General features: G+C 39.1%; 1 protein-coding gene across 1 annotated transcript in view; it reads right to left on the reverse strand.

The window, feature by feature from the left end:
- Positions 1–4,967, reverse strand: part of pcbp4 (poly(rC) binding protein 4) — a 63,640-nt gene extending 58,673 nt beyond the window's left edge. The window contains exon 1 of the mRNA XM_086069137.1: positions 4,795–4,967. The gene's annotated coding sequence lies outside the window, so the exon portion shown is untranslated. The remainder of the gene's footprint in view (positions 1–4,794) is intronic.
- Positions 4,968–24,498: the final 19,531 nt, after the last annotated feature.

Raw genomic sequence — 24,498 nt, forward strand, 5'->3', positions numbered from 1 at the left:
TCTTTATGAAATTCTTTCGATGACACTTCACACAGGCGAAGATCCTCAGCAGTCGGGCCCATAAACATTGGGACATGAACACAATTGTTGCTAACAATTAATTTTGTCTTCAGAAAATGAAGCGCAGGCTCAGTTGGATACAGGTCAGGGGATTAATAGGGATGTGACGATATCCAAACATAGAAACATATAAATATCACAATATGAACCTCACGATGTGATAATTATCACAATGTTGTCAAAAACGTGAGATACTAGATAAGAAATCACAATGTTGTGATTTTCTTCTTTTTTTTTTAAATGAAGCTCATATTGGGGGGGAAAAGCACAACATTTTCTTTTTTTGTACATAACAGCAGCAACATGTCACATGTCATTGTCATGTGCTCCTATTGGCCACAATTGTGTTCAGCTGAAGTGGGCCAAACGCATATTTTTTTTTTTTATAAAGATGTTTAAAAAAAAAAATTGCTGCCTGGTATGACTAATTTATGGGAGTGATAACCACCACAGTGACCAAAACATTCCAAATTAATATTCAACAGCACTAGTAAATTAATCACCTGAGGGTTCTAGAACTGCACAAATTGAGTCTCCTTTTTTTACAGATGTGCTGCTTTAACAAGTAATATCGTGACAAGATGACGACCATATTGTGGCAATTTTAATACCGTGATATTGTCGGTATCTTTACGTCCCTCGTTGGCTTTATCTTTAGTGACAAAAAACAAAGTAACTACAAAAACTTTCGTACCCACCCCCTAGGGTGCCTGTTTGAGAATTAGAACATTAGAAATGCCACAACCACAAAAGAAAATTGTCGCAAGATTCTCAATACTGAAATGATGTTGGTCTTTTTTCTAATAAAGAGAGAATTATTTTTATATGGGAAAAAGAATCTTCAAACCTATTTTAATAGGACAAGATGAAGCCATCTCTCTAATGTTGATCTTGTCTACACTCACAAATGGACCGACTCTGACAGACGTTATTTTGAATCTCGCTTGAGTTCTCGGCAATCCTCGTCTCTTTGCAACAGCCAATCATATTAGAGCATCTGCGTCCTGCCTAGTATGGAAGTGGGATTCATAATAAAGTCCCAACTGCCATCTGAGCTCATCATGACACAAATTTCAAAATTTCAATCATTTGCTTAAAGGGTTAAAGCACTGCTAAATATATGCTAATTAGCATTAGCATTACGTTTACCTGGTCTTTCTTTAGGCAGTTGTTTTAAAATACACAAAGTGTACAGCGCTCGTATCACAAATCAACTGCGAGTCAAAGCAAATAAATCGGTCAAATGGCGGCTCGTGTCTTGAAAAACGTATAAATTGGGTCCTAATTTTCAGACAAAAGAATTCTAATTGTAAACGTTGATGACGAGCACTGTTTTTGGAAGACGAGCGTGATTATTGTCAGCTTCCAGACGTGGGAGCGTCACGTGACACGTCTGGCTTGCGTTATTTATGAAGGCTCACTCTGCAGCACAGATGCAGGTGGGCTTTCATTATTGAAGATGCTCTTCCACTTCTTATTAAATCTCCTTCTCTCAGAGTGCATTACGGAATTGCATTTGGACGGAGAGCGGGCATTGCTCAAGGGTCTGTCTTGGGAGCCCTGGAGTGCATCACAATGACTTGCGTGCAGCATCAGACAACAGCATTTTTCATTTTCGCAAGCATATACATTTGTTTTTAAATTCAAACCTTGCAGAAAACATCTTTTTCTTATTGAGCACCATGTGTGGATGGGAAAATGTAAAGGCACATTTTGAGCTGTTTAAAAAAAGCATTTCCCCCCAAACATTTAGGCCATAAAATGCTTCCAGTCGCACCCTAAGTGATGCACAATTCTTGCGTAGTGTCCTACTTCTTTCCACTTTTGTTTGAGTGCACTCGCTGCAGGCTGGCGGGGCATTTGCAAGATTCATGAGCATCTCCAGGCTGTGAGGACCATGATTCTCGGCATCAATCAAACGCTCCACTCCCAGCTGTTTATTGATTCCATTTTACAGACTATAAGAGCAGTGCTGTGCTTAATCTAGAAAAAAAACTAAAATAATCATCTTCCAATGTCAAATATTAGCAACACAATTAATTTTTGCGACCATGCTGTTGGACTGAGCCCAACCGCAAATGTGGAATTTATGTGACTATTTGACCCTCACTTAACTCATTCACTGCCATTGACGGCAATAGACGTCAAAAATTAATTTGATTTCTTTGTACTAGTTTAACATTCTCCCCACTTTTGTTAACTAGAGTATGAAAACCTAGAACTACTGAAGTCATGCGATTAATTACTATTAAATTTTTTAACCGCCTGATGCCCCTAATTTGTAATATTTTTTATTTTTATTTTTTTTATTAATCGCTTGATTTCAATAGTTAACTCACAATTAATTACAAATGTTATATCTGTTGTAAATGTACAATATTTTTTTCTAGGCTTTCATACTCTTAACAAAAATGGAGAAAAAAATGTAAACGAATAGGAATAGTTAAAATGATTTTTTGACGTCGATACCCGTCAATGGCAGTCAATGAGTTAAAAATGATGAAATCCAATGTTAACCGTTTTAATCTTATGTTGATCACAAAGTACGATCTTAAAATAGCATTTTAAATGCTTACAAAAAAAAATACAGCACAGTAGTAAACAGTTTACAATTAAGCACACACATTCACAATGCATAGCCTACTACCTGTATGTAACTCTGATGATGATGATGATGATGATGATGATGATGATGAATCAAGCGGTCAACTAGATCTTTTGTGATAACATGAGCTGTAGTTGCAGATGTTACTAGTTTGGATTCTGTTAAGTCACAGTTTGATGATGAGCTCTAATAAACATGGGCAGTGCCATTTTATCTATTGACAATTCCGAGCTTACGTCACAATTGCGTCACAAGTCAAAATGGCAGTCTAATGCCACATTTGATGACAAGATGAAGGTTGGAAGTCGGACTTCAGAACAGGAGGGGGGGCGAGGGCGACTGACTTCAATCTGACGCCACCCAACAAGAGACACAGACCGTGTATGGCAAAGCATCATTTACACAATTATAAAAATGTTTATCTTTATTTATTATGACATTAATTTAAGTAAGTAACATCACATAATCCAAAATGATTTAGACGGACTTTAATTTATCGTAATCGGACATCTTTGTTTACATTTTTCTTGAACGCTTTGTGAGACAATCCGATGGGGATCAGTCCGACTTCCCACCTTCCATTAACTCGGTGAAAGGAAGCTCTCCTCTGATTGAAAAGCATTACACTTTGGATCATTTTAATTTGATTTGTGAGGATTATTTTGATTTCATTTGACTACAATAACAATATGCCTGGTTTGAATAGCCACAAGCAAAAGCAATAGAAATATGTTGTATGTTCTTATCAAACAAATTGTTTGATCTACTCTGATCTGCATGTTGCACATCATGTGTAAATGAAAACGTTGATTCAGAATAAAGTTGAAATTTCAGATTTGCAACAAGATTAATTTATTTACTGCCATTGACGGCTATAGACGTCAAAAATTCATTTGAACTATTAGTTTAAAAAAATATTCAACTTTTGTTAACAAGAGTATGAAAACCTAGGGAAGAAATATTGTACATTTAGACCAGATATAAAATGTGTGATTAATTGTGAGTTAACTATTGAAGTCATGTGATTACTTACAATTAAAAAAAATAATTGCCTGACACCCTAATTTAAAAAAAAAATAATAAAATTTAAGATTATTAAAAATTAGGTCGTCAGGCGATTAAAAGTTTTAATTGTAATTAATCACATGACTTCAATAGTTAACTCATGATTAATCACAAATTTTATATCCATTCTAAATGTGCAATAAAAACTTTATTTCTAGGTTTTCATACTCTTGTTAACAAAGTGGAAAATGATAAACTAATAGAAATAGTTTAAATGAATTTTTGACGTCTAAAGCCGTCAATGGCAATGAATGAGTTAAAAAGAAAATGGAAACATTTTCCAACAGTCGTTTATAGCTTCGAATATTAAATAAGCCAGTAATATGCTGATCTAGTTCACTTGAGAACAATATGGGCTGAATGTGGCCCGATTTAAATGAGTTTGATGCCCCCTGCTCTACACAATCCAAACATCCGGTACACAACTATACTAACCAAATTATGCCCATCCGAGAAATGTTCACTCGTCTTCACTACAGGCAATGTAGGGCGAAACAAATATTCAAAAGGGCTTAATATGGTACCGAGCGGTCCCCCTGAAAACTCCCAACCACAGACTTGCCACGGAAAGTGACTTTCGCTTTGCTTTGGCGTCTTTCTTCTTCTCACGGCAGCTTTGCCTGCATCCAGATGCAGCACTAATGCAATTGGGCATCTTGGTGAATAATGGTGCTGTCACACAAGTCGCTGCCTCAGCACCGGGCGGGCGCCCACGCGAGCCGACTTGAGCAGAAAGATCTTTGTGTTCGGAACCGGCTCGGCCCGCTTCCATTATCATCGAATTGGCCGTGCACAACACGCCGATTGTTTCCCTGCCTTCACTCACTCACTCACTCACTCATTCACTCTCTCACTCAGTCACTCACTGACCGGGAGACTGTCGCGCATGGTGCATTTGCACTCTGGCACTTGACAGCATGCAAATGCGAAAATAAATAAATAAATAAATAATAATAATAATCGCGTCCACGAATGTTGAAATCGTCCCGTTGGAAAATCCGCCTAATCGCGCGGTTTCAAGTTAGGCGAAAACGCACGCAAAACGCCGTCAACTCGATTTGTACCTGCTCGGATGCAATCGCTCGGAGGCTCCTCCAGTTAAAGAATCGCCATGGATCGGAGTTCCTCGGGGTTTGTATCCACATTAGAGTCCACGACCGCGGAGCTGCACGGCTGACAGTGGACGAGGAGGCAGCACGCGACCAGTTCGCTCGCAGTGATGGAGAGAGAGACTGTGAGGCTCCGGGGTGGAGGGGGAGGGGTCTCTCCACCCGACCCTCCACCCAACCCACCAGGCTGGCCTGCACGCTGCTGCTCCTGTCCTCACAGGACCCCTGCTGGAGCATCTTGATATTTACTTCTGTGTACACTTTTTTTTTTTTTTTTTAACATTCATATGACCTCCCAAGATCTTTTGATTTTGTGACATTTGTCTTTTTCCTCTGAGGTTTTAAGGATAGCTTAAATTACTCTAGTAATTTTAAAAAGTAGTTAAAAACAACGATTAAAATAATAATAACCACAAATATAGGATACGGGGTCCGGAGAATGTTTGAATGGATATCATTTACTAATTGCATTTTATTTTAAAGGATACATTTACAGTTGCACGTGTTCCTTCGAAGTCTTGACTATTCGGAAACAAGTGAATGTGCGCCATCTGGTGGATTTTCTTGAGCATCGCAAGTGCGGTGTAATACTGTATTGCAAAAACACTGCCGACAAATGTTTTGTGCTTTTTAATGGGAACAAATAACAAGCTATAAACTGCCTGACCGATATGGATTTTTTTTTTTTTTTACATTTCAGGACAATTCCTTGGACAACTTGCATTGCTAACCTAAGTGTTGCTGTCAACTTTGGGATTTGCTTTGTTTTGAATGACAAGTCCAAAGAATGACCTTATCAACAAATTTCATCATAGGATACAAGGTTATTGTATAAATGGTTGTGCAATAAATAATAAGTTACTGTTACTTTGGCCAATTTTGGCCGATGTTTGAAGGGCCATATCTGGCCATTTTAATCAGCTGGCCGATTAATCGGTCGGCCCCTACTCTAACATTATTCTTTACTCTAATGCAATTATATATATATATATATATATATATATATATACTGCGATTGGCTGGCAACCAGTTCAGGGTGTACCCCGCCTACTGCCCGAAGCCAGCTGGGATAGGCTCCAGCAACCCCCGCAACCCTTGTGAGGACAAGCGGTACAGAAAATGGATGGATGGATGGATAGATATATATATATATATATATATATATATATATATATATATATATATATATATATATATATATAATGACATTCTTAAATAATGTATGATTACAAGGTATTAAAGGCAAAACTCAAGCCAAAATATTTCTATGCAATAATATATTCAAGGGACCAAGAGTAGCCTGCGGACCTATTCTATAGACATTGTGATTTCCTAGGAATCTTGTCAGTGATCCTTTCAAAACTGACAGAGATGAATAAAAAAAATTCCTGTTGAAGTCATCAGTCTTAACATAAATGAATGTTTAATTATTAATAATAATAACAACTTTATTGAAAGTATTTTTGACCAAATGTGTTTTTTCAGAAATAAGCTTTTGCATTAACCAGTACTAAAGAAGAAGCTAACAGCTCTGATTTCTGTCATCCTCTACCAAAGCAGACTGATTATCTTTTCAAAATAACATTTGAAAATATCGTCTCTCTCTCTCTCTCTCTCTCTCTCTCTCTCTCTCTCTCTCTCTCTCTCTCTCTCTCTCTCTCTCTCTCTCTCTCTCCCCAGTACTGTACTGCAGATACACTGAAAAGAGGTTGTTTGCAATCAGCAGAGGGCGCTGTATGCTTTCATAGCTTTTCTACAGGAACATCCCATCATCAACAACACACACACGCACGTTTGTTTTACTATCTTTGTCGGGCTATCGCATTAGCATAATGCATTTCCTAGCCCCAAACCCCAACCATCAAAAATGATTGGCTACCTCAGTTCTTTACCCTAACCTCAACCACAACCCAATTCAAACCTAATCTCTAAAACCAAGTCTTGACCCTCAAAAAGAGGTCTAAACTTGTGGGGGCCAGCAAAATGGCCCCACATGGACGGGTGGGCCCCACGACTCTGTGAAATCCCGAAATGTTGGCCCCACTATGAAACAAAAACAAGACCACACACATACACAGAGAGTAGCGACTTGATGCATACTAAGATTGTGTTTGAAACAAGGAAGGTACTTGGCTTAAACATTAAAGCAAGGAAACAAGTTAACCAACGATAGTTTGAGTAAGCAGTTTTTCACAACCTTTACTGAGATCAGCCAGTTTTACATTGAAAACTCAATAGAGTTTCAACACCACTAAACAAATATGTCACAAAATATATGTTGATCTTGTTGCAGTTTATTCATGCATGTACTATATATAGTAGATATAAATAATTCAGTGTGTGCGTGCGTGCCATGACTTCATCTGTTGTGTACAAAGACAGCAGGAGAGAAAACACAGGAGTATGCATTTTTATTTTTAATCAAAGCCGACAGCGATGCCTTGAGATACGAGTGATTCGACTTAATACTTTTTCCGAGAAACAAGTCGTTGTTGGAAAATAAAGGAAACATTCAGCCAATTCCCTCAAGTCTGTATTTAGAGAACAACCACCGCTCTTTTCTTAAGATGGAGCCCAGGGGCAGTAGATACAATAAAAACAGAAGAGGCCCCACAATTGAACCCTATGGAACACCATACGTTCAATTATACGTGTACTCATACTTACGACGGCGTATAAATATATATTTTTTTAGAGGGCGGGGGTAATATCCCGAGAAAAAAATCGCAAATTTGCAACTTTATAAAGTCGCAATTTTGCAACTTTATATAGTGGCTGATTTGCAAGAGAAAAAATTTACGAGAAGTACACGTAGCGTAGCTATAGTCTAATCATGTGAGGATTCGTTGGTGGTTAATGGGACACTGTTTATAAAATGAAAAGGCATTCTTAAGTTAAAACTTTACTCGTCATTCACCGCAGCCAGAGCGACGACACTTCCTGATCCCCTATCAGCTGACTAACACTATCCAATCAGAAGCTAGCATACTTTCGGTAAATGCAAGTGAATGACGGAGAGCAGTGGATTCGACACTTCAACTTAGATACAAAAAAATACCAAAATGTATGAACGTGTAAATAATAATTCTGGAAACATAAATGTACAAGTAAATATACATTTTAACAAATGTACTTAAATGCTTGATCGTCCGGCTGTGGACATTCGCAAAGCGAGGCGTCTTTGTCGCTGGCCAGTGGCCGTACACAACGCGTCAAAAAGCCAATGCTTAACATGATATGGTTAATCTCTGCTAAAGCAATGACTAGCTCCTTATTTGGAAACCCGGCCGAAAAGTATCGGCACAAACAGTCGAGTAGTACGCTACGTGTATTTCTCGTAAGTTTTTTTTTTAATTCTCGCAAATCTGCCATTATTTAAAGTGGCAATTTTGCCACGTTATAAACTCGCAAATTTGCCACTTTATAATGTTTTTCTCTCGGAATATCGCCCCCACCCTCTAAAAAAAATATATTTATTCGTGGCCCGAATACGCCGTTGTACAAACTGCACCTATTCGTCCGAACACTTTGTTTCTTTGCTCCACAAAGTTAGTATGAAAGGATTTGAGATATGAGTGCTTGCCATTGAGTTACGAGTGTAGGCACCACTGAACTACAAGCAATAACGATTAGTAAAGCTTCGGCCATTGACCCCAAAAGTGGAAATGAGATGAAACGACAAAAGCGACGTTTGCCGTGAAACGTGAGTCCGATTCTTCTCCCCGCTTTTTTGCCTGGCAAATAAATGCACATTATCCCCGCTTGTATGGAAGCATCCAAGCTTTACAAACATCTCTCGTTAGAAAAATGAGGGACGACACCAGGCCAACAACTATTATCGCTGAACCGTGGGATGTCTCTCTTCGACTGTGAAAGCGTCACGCACAACACAAACATGCTTTCACTTTCTCTATGCGGGATTACCTGATCGTTCTCCTGATGTGGAGACGGAAGATATAATGGGGAAAAAAACAACGCAAACTGATCTAAAATATGTGTTTTGTTTTTCTTGTTTTCGATTCTCTCGAACTTATCAAACTTTTCGAGTAAAGATTCCGCATGAAGACTGTTGTCGGCAGTTGGGCCTGTCAATGTCAAATATTCGTATTCGCTAAATTAAAAAGAGCCCCGACAAAAGCACAGTGTTTACTAAAGACGTGCATTTTAATGTAGGCTGCTGGTGTATATTAGGAAAAAAAAAGGTCATTTCCATAATCTTTTGAAGATGTATGGCTTCCCTTTCAAGCAAATGTAATCATTTGAACAATGGAGGTGAAGCAGACATTTGTCCAGAATGAAGATGGAATACTAATAAGAGATTTAGAATTAAACAGCTTACAGAACACAGATCATGTTTGTCTTGCTGGATGAAGGTTTTTCTGTTTGTTTGGGATTTTTCTTGTGCGTGGACTTAAAACTCATTCATTACAGACAAACAACAAACTACCCTTTCATTGCACATTTTGTTTTTCTTTGGAAAATTGTCATGAAGGAAGAAATGAGCAATCCTCTTTCAATTCATCATATCTATTTTACATTTTGGCATGAAAAAAATAAATCAAACATCAACCACTGATAGCAAATTTTAACTACACGCTGCTATAAATAGAGTTGAATAATAATAATAATAAAAAGCCATCATATGCCAATTTTGTATACATGTCACCATATTCATTTCTGCCAAAAGTGACACGTGACATGTTGGAAAATATGACAAGATGACATACATACGGCACGCTCGGCTGCCAGCATAATCTCCTTTTCGGCCTTTACAACTTCTGATTCCCGAGGAGCGGTGATTGATGATCTTGTACTTGCTGAGTTTTACTCGGGTCAGTCACAACAACCCGGATAGCAAAACGGGCCGGTGCTTAAACGACAAGTTTTTGCGCTCGGCTGTTGATGCAAATGTACAAGAATACCGCATTTATTAAAAATCAGCAGGTTGAAGCAACTAATGAACAAAACCATAATAAAATGAGAAAGTTGAGATTTTGCAGTACGAGCACGCTGTGTGGCTCAAAAATAAAGATCTGTCTGATCAGTTCCCTTTCATTCAGAATAATGTGACTCATGCATTGCATTTCAAAAGTGTACACACCCAGTTTTCAATAGCAGGTTTTTGAGATCTAAAAAAAATTGCATCATCTTAAAACCTTTTCCACTGTGGCCGACTCGTTGAAAAACAAAATGTGTTTGAGAAAGTAATTTAAAATACGCAAAGTTCAACCTTGGCATCATCATCATCATCAAAAAAAAAAAGAAGCCCAAACACAAGTGGTCAAATGTGTTATAGTGCAATAACATCTAGGTTGAACATTTTGGCCATACAATAATTCCAAAAGGTGTGCGTAGGGCAAACATGATAGTGACTGCATATCAACAAAACAATACAATGCCAAGAGTGAAGCATGCTGGTGGGGCTGGAACTGGTTCCTTGGTTAAGGTGGGGGGAATTATGAACAGTTCCAAATTGTTGACCTTGTTGAGATTTACAATCTCTTTTGCACGACTGACCTGGCCAAATAGCAGTCAGTGTTAGCTTGTTAGCTTTTAGAATTATTCTGAAAAAAAAATAATAATTCAGGTATTGTTTATGAGAACAGCTGAACTTGATTTGGGTTTTATCAGGGTCACTTTAAATCAGGGCAGTCAAATATTTTTTGTCGTGGGCCTCACTGTAAATTTCGCTTTCCCTCGGAAGACGATGTACATTTTTAACTCATTTACTGCCACTCCAATAAAAATTTAACTTTGACGTCTTTCGCCGTCAATGGCAGTGAACGAGTTAATCACCACCTCATATCACATATACAGTACACAACAAATTGATGGACTGCATTTTATATGGATAACTACTTTTGAAATCAGAAGTAAAAACAAAAGTTTGTTACACACACTATTTATTACATAAAACAATTAGAAATTTTATTGACATGCTTGTTTTGTTGTTGTTTTTTTAAGAGCTCAGTATTGTTCATTCGGTAGTCTTACCGATTCAACATGTCATCATCATTGCTCTCTTTTTTTTTTTTTTGCATGCGTGTGAGTGATCTTTAAGTCACCTGAAACCTATTAAAAATCCCATAGCCTTCATTTTAACCGGAGTCCCGCCAGAGTCGTGAATTTGTCAGGAGACCAGAAGAAGGGTCAAAGGAAAGAAAGATGAAACAAAGTGAGATCCAGCATCAACCACACACTAACAGGGTGACAAAACCAGAATCTTTCACCAACCCCAGAAAACCCCCATGTTTGATTTTCTGTCACGGGTCACATTTAATGATGTAGCAGGCCAGATTTGGCCCCAAGGCCTTAAGTTTGACACCTATGCTTTAAATGATGGCCATTGTGTGCTGACTCACATTTTCAATGAGTCACAATGTGAGAGTGGTTCATTCTGAATTTGGTCACGCCTCAACTATAAGGAGGAGTGCAAAATTGTGAAACCACCTTATTTACTTTTTTTTTTTTTTTTTTTACTGATTTGTCACATCAATGGTGCAAAAGCTTCAAAATAATTGATCTTTGTCTCATTTTCAAAAACTTGGCATTTGAACAGGGACGTGTAGACTTTTTCCTATCTGCCGTCTGTTTGTTGTGCTCTGCTGTTAAAACATCTCACAAAGAAGCAAAAGCTCCTTCCAGCCAGAGCAGATGAGATCATGGCAGGTGTGAGACGCGGCTCTCCCCTTCAGGCTACATCATCAAAGGGGGGCTCAATGATAGCGTGTCACCCAAAGGTGTAGACGCATGCAGCCGGGGCAACGTGATGAAGGTCTGACTCGCGGTGTTGTGCTGGGAAAGTGCCTGCGGGCTGCAACTCAATCTGAAAAGCAGAAAGCGGAAGGTGTGCGAGAAGCCGGCATTCCTTTCAGGGAGGTGCTTAAACGAGGGACCGTAAAAATGAACACAAAAGAGTTGGAGTGAAAATCACCGTAAAGTGCCTTTGCTCTCCTCGTCAGAATAATAACATTCTTTGCACACAAATCATTTGATCTTACTACAACGTGTGTAACAAGTGGGTTAAATTAAACAAAAAAAATTTTTTTTTACATGACATATAAAATGCAAATCTCCCTAAAATAATACTTGTTGTCCATTCTGTCTTAAAGGATAACCTACCCTTTTTAGACATCATCTAATGTCTAAAGAAGAAGCTAGTTGCAGAATATGTGTTTACACTTGTGTTTTGTAATTGTCATCATAGTACGCATTTAATTGGATGCTGTTAAGCTTAACGCACTGCAAAAAGGACTGTGGAAAATCTAAGAAAAAAATATAGTCAACTCAGAACATTTTTACTTCAAATAAGCAAAATGATCTGCCAGCAGAACAAGAACATTTTGTTTAAATTTACCTGTAAGATTTTGAAAAATAAGAAAATAATACTAGGCCCATATCAACCACTGCGCTCTTGAAAATAGCATTTTCAGACTAAAAACAAGTAATGTCGATTTTTTTTTCAAGTTGTAATAAATATAACCATTTCCTTAAAATACATGAGTATTTTTTTTTTTTACGCTTGGATAACTTAGCCTGAGTGTCAAGCAGGGAGGTAACAGGTCCCATTTTCTTTGTCATGACCCAGCCAGGAATTGAACCCACAACCTTCGAGTCTGAGGGTAGGCACTCTATCTTGGTTAATATAACGAAATGAACCATATTGCACTCGTCTGATTGTTTTCATACTTGTATTTTTCCCCATTTATCTTATTACTAGATTATGCACAATTTTAAAATAAGAAAACTTATGAAACCCCAGTTCAGGGACTTTGATGTTGGTTAATTGTCATCTTAAAATGTGGGAAATATAATATATTAACATTGATTGCCAAGACTGCTTGATCAAATAAGATAATTAAGTAATAAGTATCTTAAAATAAGCGCAATGATTTTGCCTGACAATTTAAGTAAAAATAACTTGTCAAATCAAAATAAGCAAATTTAGGTTAAATTTAAGAAATTATATCTTACTTAACATTTCAGTTTTTGCAGTGCATGTCCATCCTGTCATCATGAATTATCATTTGATAAGTGAATATATCAAGAATTTTAAAAACATTATTTTTAAACAGAACACAGTCAACTTGCTAACTGAACCATGTTGCTAAGTGAAGGTCCGGCATGTGCTCATTAATGTTAATATTACCCAAAAATGTCCACCCTGCCAGTCAGCTCATATTTCCCTGTTATGAAGCCATGTTAATTAATTATTTATTTTTTAAAGTGGGCGAACTTGACAAATTTTAATTTCATCTACTCTGTCATGATTTGTGTTTAGTTTGGTTTGGGTTAGGTTTTAGTTGTCATGTGTCCCCTGTTATCATTGTGCTCGTCATCCCGGTCCCTTGCGTCTTCCTATCAGCGCCCTCTGCCACTTGTCTCATGTCCAGGTGTTTGTCATTGTCTCGTTAGTTTGGTCCTACGTATGCTGCATTCGAGGATGGTCGGAAGTCGGATGTAACTGAGTTGGTTTTTCCTCGTTCGAACCTGAAAGCGTTCGAGGCGAAAGTAAATAACCAAAATGGCGGATAGTGATATATATATATTTATTTTTTTTTGGTCCTCAAAACTCCTTTTGACCTCCAGCAAACTTCTCGCAATTTTGCTTAATTTTTTTGTTTTTATCTTATTTCATAATCATTCCATACAGTTCAGTAGATAACCGTATAATTTCATGCAGGGAGACAGCGGCATACTGTCACGTACGTTGTGTTACGAGAAGTTATGTCGAATATTTATGAATGGAGAAAGCTATCTAATTTAATACTCGAGTAAATTGTGTATTACCATTCACCGTCTGTTTCCAAAGGGGTCGCCATTGTAGAGTGACGTCACTTGTCGTCTGTTAGTGAAGTCGGGGTCCTTTTTTTCCCCCGACTTCGCAAGTGGAATTTCCGAGTTCAAGGAGGGCGTTTCCGGAAAAGTCCGACTTCCGACCATCCTCGAATGCAGCATCAGGTTCCTCTTGTTGGATCATTCGTTTGCGTTTTTCAGTCTTTGCCGTATTTAGCATTGTGAGTTTTGTTTGTTGTTTTATATTTCTTATGCTCGATGAATAGTTGGAAGTTCCTTGTTTGCCTTTTGTTTTTTCTTTTGTAAATAAATCCCCCTTTTTTTTTTTGCCATCCTGCAGTGCAAACCTGCCTCGCCTTCTCACTTCCTGCATTTGGGTCATCAACCCCGCCGCACCCGACGTACTTGAAATATTGTCAAAAATAAAAAAATCCACTTTTGGGGTAAATTTGGAACATGTCAAATCAAATGTACCTTTTTGGTGATATCGACTCATATCGTATGCATTTACTTTTTGCTTCCTGGACAGAAAAATGGGTTGGGTTGGGTTGGGGGGTGGGGGGGGGGGCTGTTGAAAGAGAGCCTAATGATATAGTTCTGTATCTTCAGACAACATGAAAGGATGTTTCAGAGTCTCAGGTTATCAATGTACCTTCAAAAAGCGTCTGATCTTGAAAGGGCGAACAAGTCATGAGATCTGCCCTGGAGCACAATACGCTGCTTGTGCACTTGCGCACATTTACATGGTATGTTCAACAAATCATTTAAAAGATACACACACACACACACACACACACGCACACACACACAGAAGAAGACTGTTGCTTTTATTCTTTTATAGATGAAAGACCTCTGCAATAAAAAAAAAAGCTGAAATCTGCAATGTTTAATGAAGTGACAGGATTCAGTCTGCTTACAATATCCAGCAAAATGTCAAAGCAACCCTTTAATGACACAGATGCTGCATACGCACACTACATTTGCCCAGTCTGTTTTTAATTAACTCATTATAGAAGCGCCATTAGTCATTCTTTTGATCATATACGTATTCAGTAACACGCACTCACACCGGACGCTAACTCGCGCAGTAAATGAACAACAGTGCAGATTAGAGCTGGTGATGTATTCTCAATCTGAGTCTGATGCAGCCGCGCTGAATTAGGCAGAAAATGTATGACTCGCTGATAGCTGGAATTTGCATTTGATCGATAGTTGCGGCCCTCGAGGCCTATTTGCTCTCTGATTATGACATTTGATTGTGGGGGAAATGCAAATCTTTCAGTATGTGGAGTAGCTGAAAAGTGGAAATCAACTCCATTTGGCTCTTGTTCGCCCCAATAATTTCCTGCCGTCTTAATAGGCTACGTTGTGTGTGTAAATTATCAGCAGTCATTTACATATGGCAATTTCTTGACACCACGCTTTTTGGGAAAAAAGAAAATCAGACAAAACCAATGTAACGTGCACATGGGAAATTGCAAAAAATAATCCTGAACCAGTAACATTAATCAGCAAAAAGTGTCCAATTTTACAAATGTATACATAGTATATATATATATTAGGGATGTGAATTGGCTCGTACCTGGCGATTCGATTCGCATCACGATTCATAGGTCACGATTCGATTCGTATCACGATTAATCCCGATGCGAATACCATAAATTGATTATTGCGGATTTTTTTAAACTCCAATTTAGAAAATACTAATCAGTAAACTTGTACATGTACACTGTAAGATTTGTATGAAAATGTATTTATTTATTTGAAAAGTCAGGCTGAGCCACTGCATTTAACAAACAGGTTGCAGTCGGTTTCATGTTTGAACAGCACTGAAATCAAATATTAAGGCTTAATGTTCCATTAATAGCAAATTCTTCCATGCTTTAACTCTTTGACTGCCATAAACGTTATAAAACGTTTAGCATAAACCTAGGGAAGGGCGGCGAGGACGTTAAAAGACGTCCCCTATGTTTTTTTTTTTTTTTTTCAAAAACGGGTGCAGGAAAGCCTTGGGCAGCTGTGCTGAAAGAATCAGGCTGATCTGATTAGTCAAAGACTCGTTTTGGCCCCTAGAGGGCAGCGATGACTCTCTTTGCACAAGGTTGGATGGGCCGCCCACCGTGGGCGTCAGTAGAAGACGTGAGGCGGAGCTAGAGTGTTGAGGAGACAATGGCTGATCCAAGCCACAATGGCTTGACCAAGCAACCGGTTACAAGCAGCTCAGCTTGAGCATTTTTTTCAAAGACGGAAAGCATCAATCAATACTAAAAAGCGCATTGATGTCAACGATGATGATGACAACGAGCTCTACGCCAAAGTTGGAAGCTTTGGCCTGTTACTATCACGTAATAAGCCTCACCGGCTACGCGCGGCTAGCGCGGCTAGCGCTGCTAAGGCCGGAAAACGCGCACAATAGCCGGCCGGGTACTTCTGCACAAGCGGACATTCGATCGGGCGATGGAGAGTTGGCATCGACCAATGCAGATTGATGATGATGATGATGATGACTGCGAGTTTGACGCCAAAGTTGGAAGCCTGGACGTGTTTACGATCACGTAGTAAGCCTCACCGGCTACGCGCGGCTAGCGCGGCTAGCGCTGCTAAGGCCGGAAAACGCGCACAATAGCCGGCCGGGTACTTCTGCACAAGCGGACATTCGATCGGGCGATGGAGAGTAGTCGAAAAGCATCGACCAATGCACATTGATGATGATGATGATGGTCAACCTCGCCGGAGTTGGAAGCTATACGCGGCCGTTATTCTCTCGTCATAAAGCCTCACCGGCTAGCGCTGCTAACGCCGGAAAACGCGGAGCTGCACAAGCGGACATTCGATCGGACAATGAAGAGTACCCCGAGTCCAATGCATATTCATCGGAGGAGCGGGTACAGTCTGATCACGGAGAAGACACTGTTTCTGGACTACGATGCCACCATGAATGGAGTGGATAAAATGGATCATGCAAATGCTGTTGCGTCTTCTTGCACGCAGGAGAGTGTTACACAAAGAAAAACTGTCGTTGAAACATCCACATATTTGTAAATAGCACCACAGTTGCACACATTTGTAAATAGTTTGCCAAATTGTTGTCAAATTGTTACACTGTTGAATGTAAATAAACGTATTTTGCTATCAAAAAACACTTTTTCATTCTTGGTGGTAGTGTTTTATAGAAGTAAAGCACTATTTAGGTGTTTGTGGCATCATTCATGGACAAAAAGAAGTGTCAAATTCACTAGAATGCATGAAATAATATCGTTTCACTAAAAGCTTGATTTCTCCGTATTTTGGTCCAACACAGGCGAAATTGGGTCAAACTAACCATTTTCTATTGTTGATTACTAAAGAACGGAATAAGGTAGAAACAAACTCTTTTTTTCTGATGAAAGATGAAAGTCCAATCTTTCATTTGGTAGTACGTGTGTTTCCATAGTCCAAACAGAACATTTTCTGTGGACCTTGAAAATCAGTCAAAATGCTTAAATCGGCTGGCACTGGCGGCATCCCTTTTCTGAAAACGTCTGGCAGTCAAAGAGTTAAGTGTGAATCCTAACCCTAAGTAAGACGTTTTGTTGAATATTCCCATAAAAAAATTGATATCGAATCGATTTGAGAATTGCGCGCTGTAATATCGCTCTATATTGCCGAATCGATTTTTTTCCAACACCCCTAGTTAACATCATTTTCACTGCTCACCAAAATTCATGACGGCCCACGAGTGAATTTGTCCTGAAATGGGTCAGCGCAAGGAACGAGGAAACGGAAGCAAATCAAAACAAACCATTCCAGGCCGATCTTGTAACCTTGCCACCTCCGCAGGGTAAATTCTCGCGGTATTTGTGGGTTCACAAACTCCCGAGAATCCATCTTGTACCGAGCTCGCTGATTTTCACCACTGGTGGTTTTGACCAATCACAAAGCAACATTGTGTTTTGGGGGTCGGGATATGCAGCTGTGACGAACGAGAACAACAAGCGGCAAGGCCGTGGGAAACAAAAACAAAACCTGACACGGAGACACCGATGGATGAATGCGTGGACACCTGACACCAGCGGCGGACTGGCCATCGGGAATTTTCGCGACTTTCCCAAAGAAACATTGGGCTGATGAAAGAAATCTCCCTCTTATTCACAACTCAAAATTGGCCATTTTTTTCTGTACGAGCGTGTGTTATTCCTGAGAAATAGAAGCAACATGTTGTGCTTTAGGTCCTTATCAGTATTTGAGAACTTCACAAGCACAAAGACAAAATATCCTCAGGCTTTTGTTTGCCTGCACATGCCTACACACATTCCTGGAATGTGGAGAATGGCGCACAAGTGACAAGCGTGGCCTTGTACTAGCGACTCTCTCCCCTGCCCACCCTGTAGATTAGACCCTAATCTGTCAAATGAGACGGTGCCGACGGATTTGGGACTTTGGCAAGGGAGGCCACACACTCTCTGCTCTCCGTCACAAAGTCTCCCGCAGCCAAAAGCAAAAGGCGAGGAGACAACCTTGGAGCGGCTCGTGGGTGGATGTACTGTGCGCTAAACAACAGGCAGCTTTCGACGCCGCCGTTTGGCCTCCTTCAGCGTCGGTACATTTTTCTCTCAGGCAGCGCTTGTCATAGTGATGATTTTTGATGTGACGCATGCCGTCTGGTTTCAATTCACACCTTCCCACATGCGGTGTCACGTGGATGCGTGTGTGGACGGGACATCCATAGCCTTGACTCGTTCTACGCCGGCCCTCTTTTCGTGAATAGCTCTGCAACACGGCAGACAGAAATACTTCCTTGACCTCTGACTCATGGTTTTATCTGACTGCAATTGAGAGGCATTGACATGAGTCAGAGCTCACTCCTCTCTTTTATTCTATTAGGTTCTATTCTAATGTGTTTCATTCCACGTGCATTTTGCTGAGAGGGAACCTAAAGTGGTCGAAAAGTCACACACATTCCTGAGCTCTTTGACACATCCTGCTTGGTTAATAAATATAGGAGAAAACAGAGCAAGGTGATGATTATCTACAGTAGGGCGGAGAGGTAACCACAACTCTGCAAAGGACAAAGTTGGACTTTCAGTACTTGACGTCTGTTGAGTCGAGGCACTGACACGGATGCTGCCATGGATTTGGGGCACTGTGGGCAAAAAAATGCCACTTTGGCTGCCAATATGTCAACACCGCAAAGGAAAAATACAGTTGTCCCTCGCTATTTGGAGGAGCAATTTTGCAGTTTTTTTTTGTCTGACTTTTATCACAAATTATTCACTGTATCGTGTGAATTTGCTGTGATTAGGGTTATATATATATATATATATATATATATATATATATATATATATATATATATATATTAGGGGTGTGAATTGCCTAGTACTTGATGATTCAATTGGTATCGCGATTCATAGGTCACAATTCGATACCGATTAATCCCGATACAAATCTATAAATTGATTATTGCGATTTTTTAAAAACTCATATTTAGAAAATACTCATCAGTAAACTTGTACATGTAAACTGTAAGATTTGTATGAAAATGTATTTATTTATCTGAAAATTCAGGTCGCAGTCTGTTTCATGTTTGAACAGCACTGAAATCAAATATTAAGGCTTAATGTTCCATTAATATAACTTTCTTCCATGCTTAATGTGTAAATCGTTTTGTTGAATATTCCCCAAAAAAATGTATGTTTAAAAATCCCGCGCTTTAATATTGCGATATATTGCTGAATCAATTTTTTTCTAACACCCCTAATATATATATACAAAAATAAGTGCATCATTAATTTTTCCTCTAACTTCATGTCAGCAAACTGAATGAAAAAAAAACAGATGCTTTGTTTACATGTCTTGTCATTGTATTGCAAACATTAATGGCGCCTTTTTTTTCTTTTCTTTTTTCTTTCAAAACTCCAAGTGCACTTCGGAGACACTTGTGTTTCCGACTCCCCACTGCGGGTCAGCCTGTGGACACTGACGATTTCTAAAGTTACTGATGTCCTCTTAATGTGTTTGAGAGTCATTGGACCTGTTTGTCCCTGATAGCAACACTATTACCCGCGTCACAGGGGCTATTAGAGGTCTTTCTTCAGGCTCCCACTTAGCATGAGGTCTGCTTAAGAGCCGCACGTTTACTTGGTTTGATCTGCCTCTGCTCAGTGATTCATACATGCTAATGGCCAATTCCATGTAATTACCTTGGAGGTCTCAAATGTAGGTTTAATTAAGTCGCATCATTTGCAAATGATCAGATAACTAACTTGCAAGACTTGGATGTGACAAATTTACACTTGTGGATTTTACAAGATGAAATTAGATGACATTTATCAATATGGCATACGTTATTAACTAGTTTTGGTTTTTCGGCACCATAGATAAGAATGTTGTTAACAACTATGCCAAATTAAAAATATTACCACACATAATAATAATAAGACTTTAAGATGGTCAAAAATCAAGTGGTTCTCAAATGCTGTCAGCGTGTCGACTAAATGTGTGAAACCATGCTGAGCTGAAAAATGGATCTTACCGTGTCCAACGTCTTTCTTACACACCACTTCATGTTTGAGACGCAAACATTTGTCCACTTCTATGGAGGACCAAAACTGCCAAAATTAAAAAATAAATAAATGACTAAATAAATGACTAAAAGTGAAAATAAAAACGGATATAAAAAATATATAATTAAAAAATTAAATTAAAAAAATCTATTTAAATAAATGTATATATATGTATATATATATATATATATATATATATATATATATATATATATATATATATATATATATATATATATATATATATATATATATATATATATATATATATATATATATACACATTTATTTAATTTTTTATATATTTTTTTTAGTCATTTATTTATTTTTAATTTTGGAAGTTTTGGTCCTCCATAGAAGTGGACAAATGTTTGCATCTCAAACATGAAGTGGTGTGTAAGAGGACCAAAACTGCCAAAATTAAAAATAAGTAAATGACTAAATAAATAAATAAATGACTAAAACTGAAAATAAAAACGGATATAAAAAATGTTCAAAATATATATATTTTTTTCACTTTTAGTCATTCATTTATTTAGTCATATATTCATTTTTAATTTTGGCAGTTTTGGTCCATACTGCCAGGATTAAATTTTATTCTAATGAGGGGGCGGTCCTAAGCGTGTCTTGGGTTGGACTCGCCGTTGCAAACTGCCTTTCATTGGTCGAGTGAGCGGCTCGGCAAAGAAGGAAGTCTCGCCGGCTTGCATTAGAGAACTCCAGCAATGGACGACTATTTTGTCCACTGTCACCACAACTTGCAACTTGAGTCGAGGCCAGTCCTCGAGCTACGTCGCATGCAACCTACATCGCTTCGACTTTACAGCGCCCGTGCCTCATCCCTAGCACCTTCTTTTGTGTTAATTTCCCACAGTAATCACGCCATTTTAAAGTTATGTAAAGTTGTGTTGTTGTTACCTCTGGCAACGGACGTCCATCAGCCGGTCGGCTCACCACCAGGCGCGTCAAATTTCCGTTTTTAAGCTTGAATTAGCTCCGCTCTGCCGTCCGTCAGCAATGAATGTCCGTGCGGAAACACGAAATATCGGTTCCAGCGTCTTCCGGGTCGCGCAAATATCTTTTTTTAAATTAATGTAGCCTACTAAGTATTTTGATGTAAATATCGACTTCAACAGGGAAATCCGGCTTAAGTTGAAATTCGGGTTACATCGCCAGCGTAGGAACGAAACTCCGCCATAACTTGAGGACTCCTGTATATATATTTTGCTGTTTTTATTTCCATTTATATTTATTTGGGGGGATTTATTTTTTATATCCGTTTTTATTTTCACTTTTAGTCATTTATTTATTTATTTTGAATTTTGGCAATTATGAGCTGCCTGAGTAAAAACGTGCAGGTGATGGCGCCTGTAGGAATATCTTATTTGTGCTGAGCTGATGGAACAGATGACCCAGGGACAAGCGCAAACATGAGCGGCACAGCAAATCCGGCTTCCTGCCCTTTTATCAGCTCAACATAACAAGGGAGTGACAACAAACAGACGGCGCACGTAAACAAATCTTGCAACAGTCAGAGGCTTTTCCATCACAATTCACTATTTCCTGAGTGGAGTAACAGCTGGAGCCACACTCACTGCACGAAACATCGTATTCTGAAGAATGACTGCTACAAAGTAAAACCATGACAAGTGGAAAAGGTCCTTTTTCATTGTGTTATTAAGTAAAGCTGATAAGAGTTGTCTCAAGTCATATACCATTACGAGGGAGAAATGTGCTCTAGTGAGGGTCTGGCTACTCCTCCAACCCCCTCCAGCAGTGCAACGGACCGCTCAGAATAACCTTTCTAATAAGTCACTCGGAAGAAAATGTGGGGAGTCAGCTGATTGCTAATCTGCTCTCTTTCTGCGCTCGCTGCTGCTCATACATCAAGAGTCAAATTGTGCAACGGCCTGAAAGCTCATCTGCGGTGGAGTAATCATGGTCTAGCGGGCCTGCAGGTGTTTTTGTGCATGATGAGTGTTTTGGCTAAATGAGATCTAGCTGATACGTACGAACATGAGCGGAAAACAGACTGCATGTTTCATAGCAAAAATTAGGGAATGCTAGTTGTTACCTTCTCCAGGGTTGTTTTTTTTTAAATGCACGTGTGCTCTACAACTCCATCACTTAGCAAACTAGTACACAACATGTTTCATACCAAACACGCCAAGTCATATAACAGTGAGCCACTGCTGCCCATGTAGTGATATAAGACGGATTCCTGTTGAGAAGTTGAGCAACATACCATAATACTTTATGCATGCTCGTATATTATATGCACCCTGAAAATTACTACCAGTGAGCAAATATTCCGGTCCACCGACTTAATTTAGGACTTTAAGTGGGGTACGTAAAATGCTGATCTACTTTTTTTCTAAAAAATCAACACAACAACCTTAATATATATATATATATATATATATATATATATTAACATGCACACACAAAAAAACGTCCCACACACACCTCATGATCAACTTGGGAGCAGTCCACGGTTTACCCGTCACAGTAACAACACGGTGTGCTCAGCCTACCAATAGTTACACAATGAAAACTGGACATTTTCATGAATACTAAAAAAAAGAAGAAGTGGGAACTGCTCTAACAAACTTTGATGTCAAGTTGGGGACCACGAAATATCATCCGGCAGGCTGTAAATGGCCCACGGGCCGTGAGTTTCAGTCCCTTCATCTGTCCAATCCAATGTGATGAATAATCATGATTTTGCTTGTCGTTTTATATGCCCCCCCCCCTTAATTTTTAATGGTTTTATTTTTAGCAACAACAAAAAATCTCAAAAATATCAACTCAATTCCAGAGCGCCATTTGACCTGTAAAGGCAATAGGGGTGTGCCAAAAAATCGATCCTCATAAGAATCGCGATTCTCATTTAGTGCAATTCAGAATCGATGTCCCAAAATCAATTTTATTTAAATTGTTTTATACTGTCTTGCCTGTGTCTGTGTGTGCCTTTATTTGGAACGCTGTTCATGTTGTACCCGATTTGGCCACTTAGGGGCAGTGTGGTTTCACGTGGTCTGATAAAGTTGTAGCTACATTAGAGAGTAGAAGGAAAAATTCACAATCAAGTTATTCCAATAAAAGTTGGTTTTTTTGCAGCGTGGTGCCGTTCTTTTGAGTGATAAAAGTGCCGCGAGTAGCGCCCTAATTAGCATTAGCGAGTCAGACTGGAGTAGATCGTTACGATTCCTTGCACGTCTATAGATTGAAGCAAAAATCATTGACAATCAAATAATTTTGAATCGAAAATCGCTCTGAATCGAAAATCTATTCTGAATCGAATCGTAGACCCAAAAATCGGAATTGAATCGAATCGTGAGACATTCGAAGACACCTAAAAGGCAATGCACATTTGATTCTAAAAAAGAACTTCCAGTGCACCTCCAGTGCTGGATTGTAAAATTGTAGTTATTCCTGTACATTTAATTAACCATTTGATTTGAAATAGATACGAATAATTAAAAAATTAATGATCTGTAGTCTATGTGTGGGTACGAGACGCTGACTCTCGACTTCATACTGCCGCCTCGCCAGGGGTGAACAAAGAGTCAGAGGGATTCCGATGATTGGCAGGTTTGTGAACTACAGCAGACAAGCTCTGTTTCTCCATCCTCAAATCCTAATCATGTTTGCCAAGGATTTTTATTACTGTACCAAAGCCGTTTCTTTGCCGCCATGAATTCATTTTGTGACAATACGCGATGATGCCATCGCATAAACGACAGCGCACGTTCTCCCGCGGAATAAGCAACATCGAATCATTTGTTCGCGCATAAGCACATAATGAGAACGACCATTTGCACTGTATTTGTCACCCTAATGACATCTGCGCTTTCATTTGAAGCTTTTAATGCGGCGCTTTGCCTCTTCTTCAATGCCGGCTGTCAGTCTTTGCAACTTGCTTTTCCTTCAGCATCGTTCCCGATGGAGCTCGTGGCCCATTTAAAGCCATTACAATGCAGGATATTGCGAGCAGTCATGCGGAAGCTCAAAGAGCCTCCAACAAGAAAACATCTCCTTCTTTGGGTGTTTTTCTGATAACATAAAAGGGGGGGAAAAGACAAGTCGTCAGGGTGGAGAAAATTACACACGAGGAATGCTTTGCAACACATGATGGTGGAAAGCAGTGATGTGAAGCACCGCAAATCAAGCCGCTCTCATCAAGAGAAGATCATATGGAACGTGAAGCAAAACATGGTGGAGTTTGGTGTTACTCTGCGGAGATACACACAACTTACGAGTTTTTCAAGCTACGGACCATTTTTTGTCCTCTTTGAACTGGTTGCCAGCCAATCGC

The sequence above is a fragment of the Leptonotus elevatus genome, chromosome 2, assembly GCF_054856555.1.
Source record: "Leptonotus elevatus isolate MCC_2025b chromosome 2, RoL_Lele_1.0, whole genome shotgun sequence".
NCBI classification, from domain to species: Eukaryota; Metazoa; Chordata; class Actinopteri; order Syngnathiformes; family Syngnathidae; genus Leptonotus; species Leptonotus elevatus.